General features: G+C 41.3%; 1 protein-coding gene across 9 annotated transcripts in view; it reads left to right on the forward strand.

Moving 5' to 3' along the window:
* SCAI (suppressor of cancer cell invasion) overlaps positions 1-14,887 on the forward strand; it is a 159,737-nt gene that overhangs the window by 11,472 nt on the left and 133,378 nt on the right. For 2 of the 9 annotated variants that reach the window (XM_047830471.1, XM_047830472.1), the window contains exon 3: positions 6,294-6,348. The exons of the other annotated variants lie outside the window; for them this stretch is intronic. The gene's annotated coding sequence lies outside the window, so the exon portion shown is untranslated. The remainder of the gene's footprint in view (positions 1-6,293; positions 6,349-14,887) is intronic. 9 annotated transcript variants of the gene reach the window in all.

Below are 14,887 nucleotides of genomic sequence, written 5' to 3' on the forward strand. Positions count from 1 at the left end.
TATGTGTTTGTTCAGGGGCGCCTGGGTGGCGCAGTCGGTTAAGCGTCCGACTTCAGCCAGGTCACGATCTCGCGGTCTGTGAGTTTGAGCCCCGCGTCAGGCTCTGGGCTGATGGCTCAGAGCCTGGAGCCTGTTTCCGATTCTGTGTCTCCCTCTCTCTCTGCCCCTCCCCCGTTCATGCTCTGTCTCTCTCTGTCCCAAAAATAAATAAACGTTGAAAAAAAAAATAAAAAAAATAAATAAATAAAATATGTGTTTGTTCAAAGATTCAGATCAGGTTTGTAACTTGCAATCTTTTGATTAGATCTCACATTTATTTACTTAAATTTTATTTTATTTTTTTTTCATTTGAGAGAGAGAGAAGGAGAGAGTGAGCAGGAGAGGGATAGAGAGTCTTCAGGCTGAGCATGGAGCCTGATGTGGGGCTTGATCCCATCACCCCGGGATCATGACTTGAGGTGAAATCAAGAGTCAGATGCTCACCCCACTGAGCCATCCAGGCGCTCTTCACAGTTTTTTAAATCTGTAGTTTTCCCACTCTGTTTTCCCCCATGCTGTTTATTTGTTGAAGGAACCGTGTTCATTATTAAGAGTTTCCCACAATCTGAATTAAAAAAAATTTTTTTTTTAACATTTATTTATTATTGAGAGACAGAGACAGACTGTGAGCAGGGGAGGGGCAGAGAGAGAGGGAGACACAGAATCTGAAGCAGGCTCCAGGCTCTGAGCTGTCAGCACAGAGCCTGATGCAGGGCTTGAACCCACGAACCGCGAGATCATGACCTGAGCTGGGGTTGGATGCTCAACCGACTGAGCCACCCAGGCTCTCCAAAGCTACTATATACTTTCTATAGGAGAGAATAGCCTAGAAAAAATTGTGGGTAATAGATTACTAATGGAGGGGTGCCTGGGTGGCTCAGTCGGTTGAGTGTCCGACTTCAGCTCAGGTCATGATCTCGCAGTACGTGAATTCAAGCCCCGTGTCGGGCTCTGTGCTGACAGCTCGGAACCTGGGGCCTGCTTCGGGTTCTGTGTCTCCCTTGCTCTCTGCCCCTGCCCCACTCATGCTCTGTCTCTCTCTCTCTCTCTCTGTCAAAAATAAATAAACATATAAAAAAAATTAAAAATATATATTACTAATGGACAAATCTTAATGTTTCGATGGAGCAACCTGTTCAGAACTTTCTTTATTTTTTTTAATGTTTATTTATTTTGAGAGAGAGAGAGACAGAGACAGAGACAGAGTGTGAACCAGGGGAGGAGCAGAGAGAGAGGGAGACAAAGAATTTGAAGCAGGCACCAGGCTCTGAGCTGTCAGTACAGAGCCCGACGTGGGGCTTGAACTCAGAACCGTGAGATCATGACCTGAACCAAAGTCAGATGCTTAAGTGACTGAACCACCCAGGCGCCCCTTGTAACTTTTTTTAAAACTACCAAGGTGGATAAGTTAAAAAGATATCCATAAGTTAGTAAGTTAGTTAACCATATAGTAGATACAAATTACATTTAACAAAATCAGGTAACCAAGAAATGTTACAATATTTTAATTCCTTTAAATGAAATTAAATCCAACCTTGGGACATGTGCTCCCCCCACCCCTAATCCACCAAACTGTTGAGAAAAATTGAATCTCAGTGATTAAGAATGGGCATCCATCCCTCCTTAGGGTTGTACAGGAATCTGAGAGGCTTGTGAGGAACCAGGCAAAGGGTGAAAGGTTCGTTTTCAGTCCATGATGGCTGTGACTGGTAAGCATGTTGTGTAAGAGGATATGGTTCCTTGAAGTTCGGTGGCTCTAACAGTTAGGGCCAACTTTAGGCACACGGATTTTTACTAGGTGTGGGGATTCTGGTGTAGAAGTGTCAGCTTTCCTGGGTACAGCACACACCCATCTCCCTCTGAGGACCTGTCATTTATCTAGAGCCCTGGCAGGAAGTGGGCTTGCAGGCCTCTTCTTTTTGTGGGTCCCAAAGAATTCCTTCCCCTTACCAGACAGTTCACTCCTTTTTTCTTCTCGTTTCTACCTTCGTGCCCTCAAAGGTATTGTAGTTCCCCCCCTCCCCTCAGCATCATCTCCTCAAGGAGCTCACATTTTCAGAAAACAAAGATGAACCTCCCTTGAGGCAAGGACCGTCTTCTTGGGGTCTGGGGAATACAGTGAAAACAAAACGTCCATTGATGTCTTAATAACTATCCAGCTCCTTTTTTTTACGTTCAACAATTCTTTTAGTCTCTGTAGTGGTTTTAAAGACTGTCCACAAATTCTTTGATTCTCCTTTCTTTAAAAGATGGAGCTTAATTCTCCTCTCCTTGAGTGTGGGCTGGACTTTGTGCTGTGGAAGTGATGAGACCTCACTTCCCAAATCAGGTCGTCAGGAGACTTTGGTTTGTTTCTTTCCTTCTGTCTCTCATCACTCCCTCTGAAGGAGGCTGGCTGCCATGATGTGAGACGGCCCTGGACAGACAAGAGTCACTTGCCACGTTGTGGGGACAGGCAGTCAATGGCGAGGGCCACATGGTAAGGAAGAGAGACTGCCAGCCACCAACCACATGAGTGAGCTTGGAAAGGGATCCTGAATTAGTTGAGCCTTGAGATGACTACCGCCCTGGCCAAAAGCTTGACTTACTATCCTGGCTTTACAAGGGCTGAGTTATATGAGCCTGTGATTTTTTTTGGCGGGGGAGGGAGGTAGTCTCTTTTCTTTCCACACTGGCTCTATTGTACCCAAGGGATGAATCTCTGGCTAAGCTTTCTCTCCTTCTGGATAGGTCTCTGATGGGCACTGTGTGTCTGTATATGTGTTTTGGAAGCAGCTGTCTTTTGATTAAAGGCATTGCAGGACAGTTTACTTTCAGGCAGTGATGTGTGCCTGTTGTAATAGCTGAATCTCTACCCATTTGCTTTTCTCTTCGGAGTCCCTGGTCTTTTGTCCCACAGATTGGGAGGTAGTCCCATGCTCATGTTCACTCTTATTAAGGTAAGAGCCAGAAGGTCGTTGCCCAGTGAAATTCACTTTTCCTCTGCCTGGTATCTGTCACCAGGTTTTGAACTTTTTTCCTACCCCTTCTTGGCTGTCTGGGAAGAGTGGACAGATCACACTTAGGTAAGCTACTGATGGTTAATTTTATGTATCAACTTGACTCGGTCACGGGGTGCCTAGACATTTGGTCAAATATTATTTTGGCTGTGTGTCAGGATGTTTTTGGATGAGAGTAACGTTTGAATTTGTGGACTGAGTAAGGTAGCTTGCCCTCCCCGAGATGGGTTGGCCTCATTCAATCAGTTGAAGACCTGAGAAGAACAAAAAGGCTGAATAAGGGGGAACTCTTCCTGCCAGACTGCTTGAGTTGGGATATCAGTCTTCTCTTGCCTTTGGAGTCAAGCTGAAACCTTGCTCTTCTTGGGTCCCGAGCCTGCTGGCTCTCAGACTGGAACTTACACCATAAACTTTCCTGGTTCTCAGGCTTTCAGACTCCAACCAATACTACACTATTGGCTCTCCTGGGTCTCAGCTTGTTGACTGCGGATCTCGGGACTTTTTGGCCTCCATAATTGCATAATCCAGTTATTATCCGGTCTCTCTATGTAGACACACACAATTACACATCCTGTTGGTTCTGTTTCTCAGGAGAACTCTAGTATATAAGCCTCATCTTTTTAATTTTTTAAATTTTTATTATTTTTTTTAAAGTAGGCTTCACACCCAGCATAGATCCCAATGAGGGGCTTGAACTCACCTGAGATCAAGACCTGAGCTGAGATCAAGAGTCAAACTCTTAACCAACTGAGCCATCCAGGCGCCCCAAGCCTTGTCTTTTTTTATGGCCTTCTTTTGTCTCATCCCTGGTTTGCCAGAGTGCTCCTAAACTTGTCATTGCTTCTGCACAATGAGCTGTAGGTTCTCTTCATGGATGCAGTCTGCTGTAAATGGCCATCTTCACCACAAGCTCAGCAAAAGAAATGCTTGTGTTTTTGTAAACTTGGCAGTTGTTTTGGAAACATTTCACACTAAGGCTAGGCATCATTCTTTTTTTTTTTTTTTCTTTTTTAGTATTTTTTTTAATGTTTATTTTTGAAAGAGACAGAGTGTGAGTGGGGGAGAGACAGAAAGGGAGACACAGAATCTGAAGCAGGCTCCAGGCTCTGAGCTGTCAGCACAGAGCCCAATGCGGGGCTGAAACCCACGAACTGTGAGATCATGACCTGAGCTGAAGTTGGACATTTAACCAATTGAGCCACCCAGGTGCCCCTGCGCATCATTTCTTTATATTCTTATTTTGCAGTTGGGTTTCTTTTTCCAGGCTCTCTCCATATATTCTGTGGGCCTCAGAAGCATATGTACCTGTTTGGCAGTATTCTAGAAGTTCTTCCTGGTTGAAGGAACCCATGATGAGAGTGTTCCCACATGGTTTCCCAAAAGTGTGCAAAGTGGCAATCAGAACGTTTAAAGTTTTATTTGTTTGTTTGTTTGTTTGTTTGTTTATTTATTTATAAAGTAATCTCTATGCCCAGTGTAGGGCTTGAACTCATGACCCTGAGAACAAGAGTCATATGCTCTTCTGACTGAGCCAGACAGGTGTCCCAGAATGTTTAAATTATTGTGATAATTTCCAAACTCTAGCATTATCTATGTTTTTAGAGAACAGCTGCTGAAAATAAAGGTTTTAGATTTAGAACAGTTGCCATTAGCCTGTCTTTCCAACAATAGATAAGCAAGTCATTTATCTATTGTGGTGACTCCTGGCTGGTGATGAGAAATTGTCATCAATGAGTAAGAGGATTCTTACTTTTTTATAAAATAGGAATATGCATCTGTATTGTCTTAAACCAGTTTTAAGTTATTAAGATACAAGCTGAAAAGAAGCGGAATGCTCTTCATAATTTATAAGAGAATTATAGAATGGGTACTGGAAAAATTAGTTATTGAATCCAGCCGTAGGAACAGTAGGAGAAATCCTACGTAACATACCAGAAAAGGAAGTCCTTTAAAATTCCTCAGTCTCCCGGGGCGCCTGGGTGGCGCAGTCGGTTAAGCGTCCGACTTCAGCCAGGTCACGATCTCGTGGTCCGGGAGTTCGAACCCCGCGTCAGGCTCTGGGCTGATGGCTCAGAGCCTGGAGCCTGTTTCTGAGATTCTGTGTCTCCCTCTCTCTCTGCCCCTCCCCCGTTCATGCTCTGTCTCTGTCCCAAAAATGAATAAATGTTGAAAAAAAAAATTAAAAAAAATAAAATAAAATTCCTCAGTCTCGGTCTTTTCAGATATGGCTTACTTACATGTTTACTAGTAATTGATATGTATTTGGTATTTCCTAAGAATTTTATCTAAATTAAATATCTCATGTACCTGCTATTATATATTTTATTTGCCCTTGTACAAAATACAAATGGCATCTAGTAGAGGTTATGGTGAATTCAAAGTACTTCTGTCATTCTTGATTTTTCTTAATAATCAGATAATAAAACCACAGCAATTGTCATATAGGTGGCCACAGAATTTTTACTCTTAAAAAGAGGGTCTTATACTTGAAGACATTGGAAACTACTGGATTTAGATATTTTTGGATCTATTTCTAGCTCTGATAGGTGGGAAAGGAACCGTAGCTTAAGGATGGAGTCTGTAAGGGCGTGTGTAAAGAGCATCACAGAACATGCTGGTGAAATCCCCAGGGCTTTGGCTGGTTTCTTAGTCACTCCTTTTTCTTTTTTTTCCCACGTGCCCTAGGGGTTTGATTCATCTTTTTCCCCCAACATTCATTTGGTAATCTCTTGTTCTCTCTGCCCATAAACCCTTCTTTGAAAGAGAATGCAGGTGCCTCAGCTTTTTCCCTTACTTTGTTAACTCTGAAACTATTTGATGCTTTTTCATTTAAAAAAAATTTTTTTAATGTTTATTTTTGAGAGAGAGACAGAGTGTGAGCAGTGGAGGGGCAGAGAGAGAGGGAGACACAGAATATGAAGCGGGCTCCAGGCTCTGAGCTGTCAGCACAGAGCTCAACGTGGGGCTCAAACCCATGAACCATGAGATCATGACCTGAGCTGAAGTTGGACGCTTAACCGACTGAGCCACCCAGGCGCCCCGATGGCTTTTTCATTTTCAGGGGTTTCTACTGCCAGTAACAATAGGCAATGAAATGAATGAATAAAAATTTATGCATTTGAGAATTTGGAGTTTTATTAAAAGCAAGATGTTTGCCAAACCTTCACTGAAGGGTAAATGAATAAAAGCTCAGTTTTCTAGTTGTTGCTAACTAGTACCTAACCATTTTTTCTTCTCTATTGTTTGGCCCTGAAGATAATTACTTGTAGGCCACTGAAGTCATTTCATCACAGAGGAGGAGAAGCTCCAGGTTAGTTTTCAGTCTCTTCACCCCTTACAGGAAAAGTCTACTTAATAGAACCCAAAAAATAGTATTAACAAAAAATCAACTTCAATATATACGGACACGTAACCTTCCACTGATGTGATAGACTGTATTTTCCAACGATATCTGCAATAGCATTGTTCATTACACATGTTCTACTTACATTGTGACCTTGACGCTCCTCCCATCTAGTGTTGAGATCTGTGTCCCCATCTCTTAATCAGAGCAGGCCTTTGTAACTGCCACCAATAGAGCATGGCTCAGGCAAACCTCTGTGACTTATAGGCTGGGTCATAGAGATGCTGTGTGCTGCTGCCTTCCTCTCTTGGGGTATTCACTTTTGGAACCGAGTTCCCAGGCTGTGCTATGAGGGCTCAAGCGGGAGGCCTGTGTGAGAGAAACCGAAGCTCCTGGCCCTCAGCCCCAGCTGAGCTCCCAGCTGACATCTAGCCTCAGCTCGCCAGCCATGTGAGTGAGCCATTCTAAAAGCAGATCCTAATCCTCCAGATCCCCATCATACTGCCCCTGCGGGTGCCCACTTAGGGCAGAGAAGAGCTGTCCCTGCCAAGCCCTACCCAATTGCAAATTCCCGAGGACAATTAAAGGCTGTTGTTTTAAGCCACTAAGTTAGACAACAGAAGATGAATGAATTGGTATTCCATTTTGCCAAAGCTGAGAGAAGAGACCCTGCATATATCAAACTGCTTCAACTTACAAGCAAGATGTGTTTCTACCTTCAGGACCACTGTCTGTATCATAAAAGAAAAAAAAAATAGATTCTGTGTCCTGTTCCCTTATAGATTTTTATCTCATAGGCTTTCACTTTCTGTATTTATTAAATTATGTGTCTTTTTTTAATGTTTATTTTTGAGAAAGAGAGAGAGAGAGGGAGGGAGGGAGGAGGAAGGGCAGAGAGAGAGGGAGACAGAATCTGAAGTAGGCTCCAGGCTCCGAGCTCTTAGGACAGAGCCCTCCTTAGGGCTTGAACTCACAAACTGTGAGATTATGGCCTGAGCCGAAGTTGGATGCTTAGCTGACTGAGCCACCCAGGTACCTCTGGGTCTTTTTAATTAAGAGTAGTACAAAACAGCAAAAATTGGACAGTAATATCCCTGCCCATATAACTCCATTCTTATGTCCTTCTAATATAGAAGGTTGTGTGCATGTTAGTAATGAGCAGTGACTTTAGAAAGATTCAGATGAGGTATGTGACCTTGGAAAGTGACCTCTTCTCTGTAGCATAGTTTCTTAAATAAAATGGTATCTACTTCATAGGGTTGTGGTGAGCCTTCAGTGATACATACATACAAAGTGTTAAGATAGTGCCTGTCACAAAATGTTGGCTCTTCTTACCACTGCTGGTTACTATCACTATTATTGGCATTATTATTTTTAGACAAGGGAGGGGAAGGATAACCAGCAAAAAGGTTGCAATCTGAAATGATGGAGTAAATATTCCTAAGAAGTTAGGGACAGAGGGATGCTCAGAAGTCTAAAAGGACTAAAGAATTAATTGTTTTAGTTTTTTTTTTTTAAGGCTTAAGGCTTCACTTAAGAGGTGAAGACCAGGGGTGCCTGGGTGGCTCTGTTGGTTGAGCATCTGACTCCTGATTTCAGCTCAGGTTGGGATCCCAGGGTCATGGGATTGGGTCATGGGACTGAGATCTGTGTCGGGCTCTCAACTGAGCATGGAGCCTGCTTGGGATTCTCTTTCTTTGCCTCTGCCCCTCTCTGCTACTCTCTCTCTTTCTCTCTCTCTCAAATAAAATTAAAAAAAATTAATAAAAAAAAAGAAGTGAAGAGCAGAAAGACTCCTTTGGGAAAAAAGATTAGGGAGAAAGTGATGAAGAAATTTCAGAATAAGTGTGCTTGTTTTTAGACTTTTATTATTTTTTTAATTTATTTGTTTTTATCATTATTATATTTTTTATTTTAAAGAAAGAGAGAGACACTGTGAGTGGGGGAGAGGGGCAGAGAGAGGAAGAGAATCTCAAGCAAGCTCTACATTTAATACTGAGCCCTATGTAGGGCTCTATCCCACAACCCTGGGATCATGACCTGAGCTGCTGAAATCAAGAGTCCGATGCTCAACCGACTGAGCCACCCAGGCACTCCAGGGACTTCTTCTTCTTCTTCTTTTTTTTTTTTTTTTTCTTTTTTTGCTCCATGGGCTTCTTGATAATGACTGGCATTTACTGATGTATTAGCCAGTGGTTTCTCAAATATGTTTTTTAACAAACCTTTTAACTTTATTAATGAATACTTTAATGCAATAAAATGTATAGATCTTAGGTATTGAGTTCACTGTTTTTATCAATTCTTACTTGTTTAGCATTCAGGTTGATTACAGAGTAGAGTTAATGAACTAAATAGGAGGAGGGGTCTGAGAGAGAATTACTTAATTCCCAGGGTGCTGGTTGGTGCTTATAAGCAGTTTGGATTTGTATTTGTTTCTTCATTAGAAGACGGATGGTATTGCTCCCATTTACAAATAGAGAAACTGAGACTCGGGAAAGTGAGGTGATTTACCCAGAATAACACAACTAGGAAGTGGCTCAGGCAAGACAAACATAGTCTTTGTCTGTCTCTATAATATTTTTACTGTTACAGACTAAAATAGTGATATTGGCTTTTTTTTTTTTTTAAGTTTTGGTGGAGATAATTTCCTATGAGGCTTTATTAAAGTCCCATAAGTAAAATGAAAACAGTTCTTTGATATACATGTCTTCTGGTTTCAAATTTCAAACTTCCTCAAGCTTCTAAAACCATTATTTTTTATTTTACCAATTTCTATAATTGACATAGTGTAATTTATCCTCTCTAGTGGTTATTAGGTAAAAGTAGTTGTTTGGGATAATGTAGTGCAACTTTACTTTTAAGTAGTCAAGAAAATAAAGACCATTAAGAATGAAAACAATTCTGTTTCCAGAAAGCTCATGCTATTGAGAGAGCTCAAGCATCTCTTAGATAGAATATTTAAAGGCAGAGATGTAAGTGATGTCACTTGATTTTCCTGGATAACAAACAGCCTCATGCCGGAAACTAGATGGTGGACAAGTAATTTGAAATGTTACCGAGTGGAAACATCTTCAGGTGCAGGAATGCAGTCTTTGATTCAGTCAGCATCGTATTCCTGAAGGCCTCACATTTTTCTTTCTTCTCTCATATTTTAGACTGTTTTATCCTTGGCAGCATGTTCTGGTGTGTGTGTGTGTGTGTGTGTGCTACTTGAAAATTGACACTACATAAAGAAATAAATGTAATAGGTGAAGGGTAAATGGGAATTGAGCCATTCATTTTCAGAAATTCTTTAAAAAATTTATTTTATGGAAAATGATAGCTCTGAAAATGTAATTAAGACATTTCATGTACAGGCAATCATTTGTTTAACAGGTATTCTAAAAGTATTTAGACATGCTTAGTATTTTTAAAAAATATTCTGAGGACTTTTAATGGACAATTTACTTGATTGGGATTCTCTTAATATATTGATGGTTTTCTCTTAATATATTGTTGATGGGTTTGACCTTTAAAATTTTTCCTAGTATCTTACAAACTGTTAAACATCTAAGAGTTTTTATTTATAGTACAATTTTACTTGTAATAAAAATTTTAAACATCTCAAGTTAAATTCAGTATTTCATATGACAATCTGCCCTGTGCTCCTGATATCTCTTTCTCTGCTCTACTTTTAATTAAAAAAAAATTTTTTAATGTTTATTTATTTTGAGACAGAGACAGAGACAGAGACAGAGCATGAATGGGGGAGGGGCAGAGAGAGAGGGAGACACAGAATCCGAAGCAGGCTCCAGGCTCCAAGCCGTCAGCACAGAACCCGACATGGGGCTTGAACTCACGAACTATGAGACCATGACCTGAGCCAAAATCAGACACTTAACTGACTGAGCCCCCCAAGGCCCCCCTACTTTTAATTTTTTTAATTAAAAAAATGTTGGGCTTTGTGGGGTTTTTTTTCATTCATTTAATCTGAGTGTTGCTTTCTGTCTTCCTCTACTAGAATGTAAGCTCTATGAGGGCAGGGCTGTTTCTTTGTAAAGCACAGAAAATGCCTGGAACACAGTGAGTTTTTAAGAAATATTTTGTTGAATAAATTATGTTTACCTTAATTAATTATTTTAAAATGAAATCTAACATGTATACAAAAAAAGCACAGATGACATATGTATACTTTATTAAAAATTTTTTTAATGTTTATTTTTGAGAGAGCGTGAGAGAGAGAGAGAGCACAAGACACATGTGTGGGAGGGGCAGAGAGAGGGAGACAGAGGATCCCAAGTGGGCTCTGCACTGACAGCAGAGAGCCTGATGTAGGGCTCAAACCCACAAACCGCGAGAACCGCCCCAACATATATATACTTTAAAGAAGAATAATAAAATTAGTATCTTTGTTCCCACTGTCCAGCTTTAAAATTAGTACATCATCAATACTTTGGAAGTTCCTCCTATGCCTCTCTTGTATGGCATTCACTTCCTCCCCTCTCCTGTTAGAGGAAAGCACTATGTTGAAATTGTTTCCATTCCCTTGTATTTTCTTTCATGGTTTTACAACATACGGGTTTAACTGTACATATATTGTTTGGTTCTAGATTTGTTAAGCTTTATTTTATTTTATTTTATTTTTTTTATAAACAAGAAAGTGAATTCTTTTTTTTTTTTTTTCCAACGTTTATTTATTTTTGGGACAGAGAGAGACAGAGCATGAACGGGGGAGGGGCAGAGAGAGAGGGAGACACAGAATCGGAAACAGGCTCCAGGCTCTGAGCCATCAGCCCAGAGCCCGACGCGGGGCTCGAACTCACGGACCGCGAGATCGTGACCTGGCTGAAATCGGACGCTTAACTGACTGCGCCACCCAGGCGCCCCCAAGCTTTAAATACATGACATCATACTGGATTTCTTCTTTGGTTTGCTTTAGTCAACATTAGGACTGAGATCTATTCACATTGATGCACATACACGTGTGCCGTTCGTTTTCACGGTTCCGTGATGATGGTCTCGCAGTTTATCCATTGTCTTATCTATGAGCGATTGAATTGTCTCTCAGTTACAAACAACCACAGACATTTTCTTAAAACACCACCTGTACATGTGCAAGAGTTTGTTAGGATATATGTCTGAAGACTTTCAGGGTCATATAAAATGGGCATTGTCAAATAAATATTGACATTGATTCCTAAAGTGGTTGTACTATTGTAAACTCCCACCAGCTACTTCTGTGAGAATTCCAGTTTCTTACTTTCTTGCTGGCACTTGGTATTTTAAAATTTGAGCCATTGTGGTAGGTGAATGATAATACTATTATGGATCTTTTTTTTTTTTAATTTTTTTTAACGTTTATTTATTTTTGGGACAGAGAGAGACAGAGCATGAACGGGGGAGGGGCAGAGAGAGAGGGAGACACAGAATCGGAAGCAGGCTCCAGGCTCTGAGCCGTCAGCCCAGAGCCCGACGCGGGGCTCGAACTCACAGACCGTGAGATCGTGACCTGAGCTGAAGTCAGACGCTTAACCGACTGAGCCACCCAGGTGCCCCTGGATCTTTTTTTTTTTTAAGAAAACATTTAAACTTTCATTCTTAAATAACTACTGTCATTTGGGCCCTTCACTTCTCAAACCATGGGATCATATTGGATACCTCATCTCACCTCCCATACCATATGATTTTCACAGATATTTTCTTTTTATGACAACAACAGCTGAAAAACCAGCTTCACAAGATATGACGGTATTGGAAGGAATATAAAGTGCCCTAATGTTAGAACTCAACTGCCTAGAACTTGTAGTTTGTGTGGTATCCGACAGATGTCACTGTGTTTCCCTTGAAAGTGTAATATGTCCTGCAGTATGCTTGTAAATTTGCTGTGGTGACCTGGGTGCCTGAACACACAATTTGGGAACCACAGCCTCGGAGTATTAATCATGGTTATCTTCAAGGAGTAGAGGTTTTTTTTTTTTTATGATTTTTATTTTATTTTTTTAATTAAAAAATTTTTTTAACATTTATTTATTTATTTATTTATTTATTTTTTTTCAACGTTTATTTATTTTTTGGGACAGAGAGAGACAGAGCATGAACGGGGGAGGGGCGGAGAGAGAGGGAGACACAGAATCGGAAACAGGCTCCAGGCTCTGAGCCATCAGCCCAGAGCCCGACGCGGGGCTCGAACTCACGGACCGCGAGATCGTGACCTGGCTGAAGTCGGACGCTTAACCGACTGCGCCACCCAGGCGCCCCAACATTTATTTATTTTTGAGAGAGAGAGGGAAACGGAGTGTGAGCAGGGGAGGAGCAGAGAGAGGGAGACACAGAATCCCAAACAGGCTCCAGGCTCTGAGCTGTCAGCATAGAGCCCAATGCAGGGCTCGAACTCATGGACCTCAAGATCATGACCTGAGGCAAAGTCGGAGGCTTAACCAACTGAGCCACCCAGGCACCCTCAATTTTTTTTAAATGTTTATTTATTTCTGAGAGACAGAGAGAGACAGAGACAGAGCGTGAGTGGGGAGGGGCAGAGAGAGAGAGGGAGACCCAGAATCTGAAGCAGGCTCCAGGCTCTAAGCTGTCAGCACAGAGCCCACGTGGGGCTCAAACTCATGGACCGAGATCATGACCTGAGCTGAAGTCAGTTGCCTAACCGACTGAGCCACCCAGGCGCCCTTAAGATTTTTATTTTTAAGTAATCTCTACACCCAGTGTGGGGGCTCCGACTCGCAATGCTGAGATTGAGTCATATGCTCTATTGACTGAGCCAGCCAGGTACCCCAAAGGAGTGGAATTTTTATTTATTTGTATATTTTCTGGGTTTTTCACATTTCCTCTTTTTCTTTAAATTTTTTAATGTTTATTTTTGAGAGAGAGGGAGAGCGTGCGCATGAGCTGGGGAAGTGCAGAGAGAGGAGGACAGAGGATCCAAAGCAGGCTCTGCGTGGACAGCAGAGAGCCTGACACAGGGCTCGAACCCATGAACCGTGAGATTATGACCTGAGCCGAAGTTAGATGCTTAACTGATGAGCCACCCAGGTGCCCCCAACATTTCCTGTTTTGAAAAAAAATTATTACTATTTTTAAGTAAACTCTACCCCCAGCATAGGGCTTAAACTCACGATCCTGAGGTCCAGAGTCCCATGCTCTACCTAGTGAGCAGCCAGGTGCCCCCACATTTCTTTTATAATGATCATATAGCATTTAAGAGAGGTCAGAGAAAAAATTATATATATGTACTATTTTTAAAAGAAATTATTAACTGACATCCATACTTTATTTTGCTTTTTTAAGTTTTACCTAGTTTTCTGTTCTACACATGAACATTTACATTACTTTACATTTATCTATTTTTCTTAATTTTCTAATGTTTATTTATTTTGGGGGGGGAGGGGCAAAGAGAGAGACACAGAATTCGAAGTAGGCTCCAGGCTCTGAGCTGTCAGCACTGAGCCCCATGTGGGGCTTGAACTCATGAACCATGAAATCATGACCTGAGCTGAAGTTGGATGCTCAGACTACTGAGCCACCCAGGTGCCCCAAACATGCGACTCTTGATCTCAGGGTCATGAGTGCAAGCACCATGTTGGGCATGAAGCCTACTAAAAAAAAAAATTAAAGATCAATCAATCAATCAAAATCTAGATGTTGAGTGTGCTTGTTGCTACTGGGGTACAATGTTGTGTCACTTAGCATTCCTCTGATGAGTAATGAAGGTAAGTACCTTTATATATGTTTCTTGGTTGTTTTTTGTTGTTTGGTTTTTTTGTTTGTTTTTGGTATATCCTGTTTTTCATGTGGCAAAATTTTGTCCAACAGCAGAGTTGAATAGTTGTGACAGAGACTGTCTGGCTCACAAAGCCTAAAATATTTACTAATTTACTATCTGGCCCTTTACAGAAAAAGGTTGCTCACACCTATAGTTATGATAACTATTTTAATGTCAGTTCTGGGTTGATTTTGATTGGTTGATTTTTCTCATCATCGCTGGCCATATTTTCCTGTTTCTTTGCATATCTTGCAATTTTTGTTTGGATGCCAGACATTGATTGGGTGGGGGGACTGGAGTTTTGTTTTGTTCTTTCTTTCTTCTACATTTCTGGAGATTTTCCTAGCTTGCAGTTAAATTATTTAGAAATATTCTGATCCTTTTGGTTTTAAGGTTTTTAAGCAACAGTGGGACCAAAGCAACATTTAGGGCTATCATCATTAGGGCTTATCATTCTTTACTACTGTGGCAAGATCCTTTGGAATACTCTACCAGGAAATTATAAGGCTTTCTAAGGCTGGCTAGTGGAAACAGGCACTACTACTGGCCTTTGTAAACTCTAGGCACTGTTGCCTCTAATCCTCTCGGATGATTTTTTTCCTCTGTCTTTGATAGTTTTCTTGCATGCATGGACTGGTGCATACTTTAGTGGAATACTTTAGAGGAACTGCCCACAAATCTCCAGTATTTTCTCTCTGTTTAGCTTTTTCCTCTGCAATATTCTGCCCTGTGAACTCTAGCTGCCATGTCTCC

Source organism: Prionailurus viverrinus, chromosome D4 (genome assembly GCF_022837055.1).
Source record: "Prionailurus viverrinus isolate Anna chromosome D4, UM_Priviv_1.0, whole genome shotgun sequence".
In the NCBI taxonomy this organism is placed as follows: domain Eukaryota; kingdom Metazoa; phylum Chordata; class Mammalia; order Carnivora; family Felidae; genus Prionailurus; species Prionailurus viverrinus.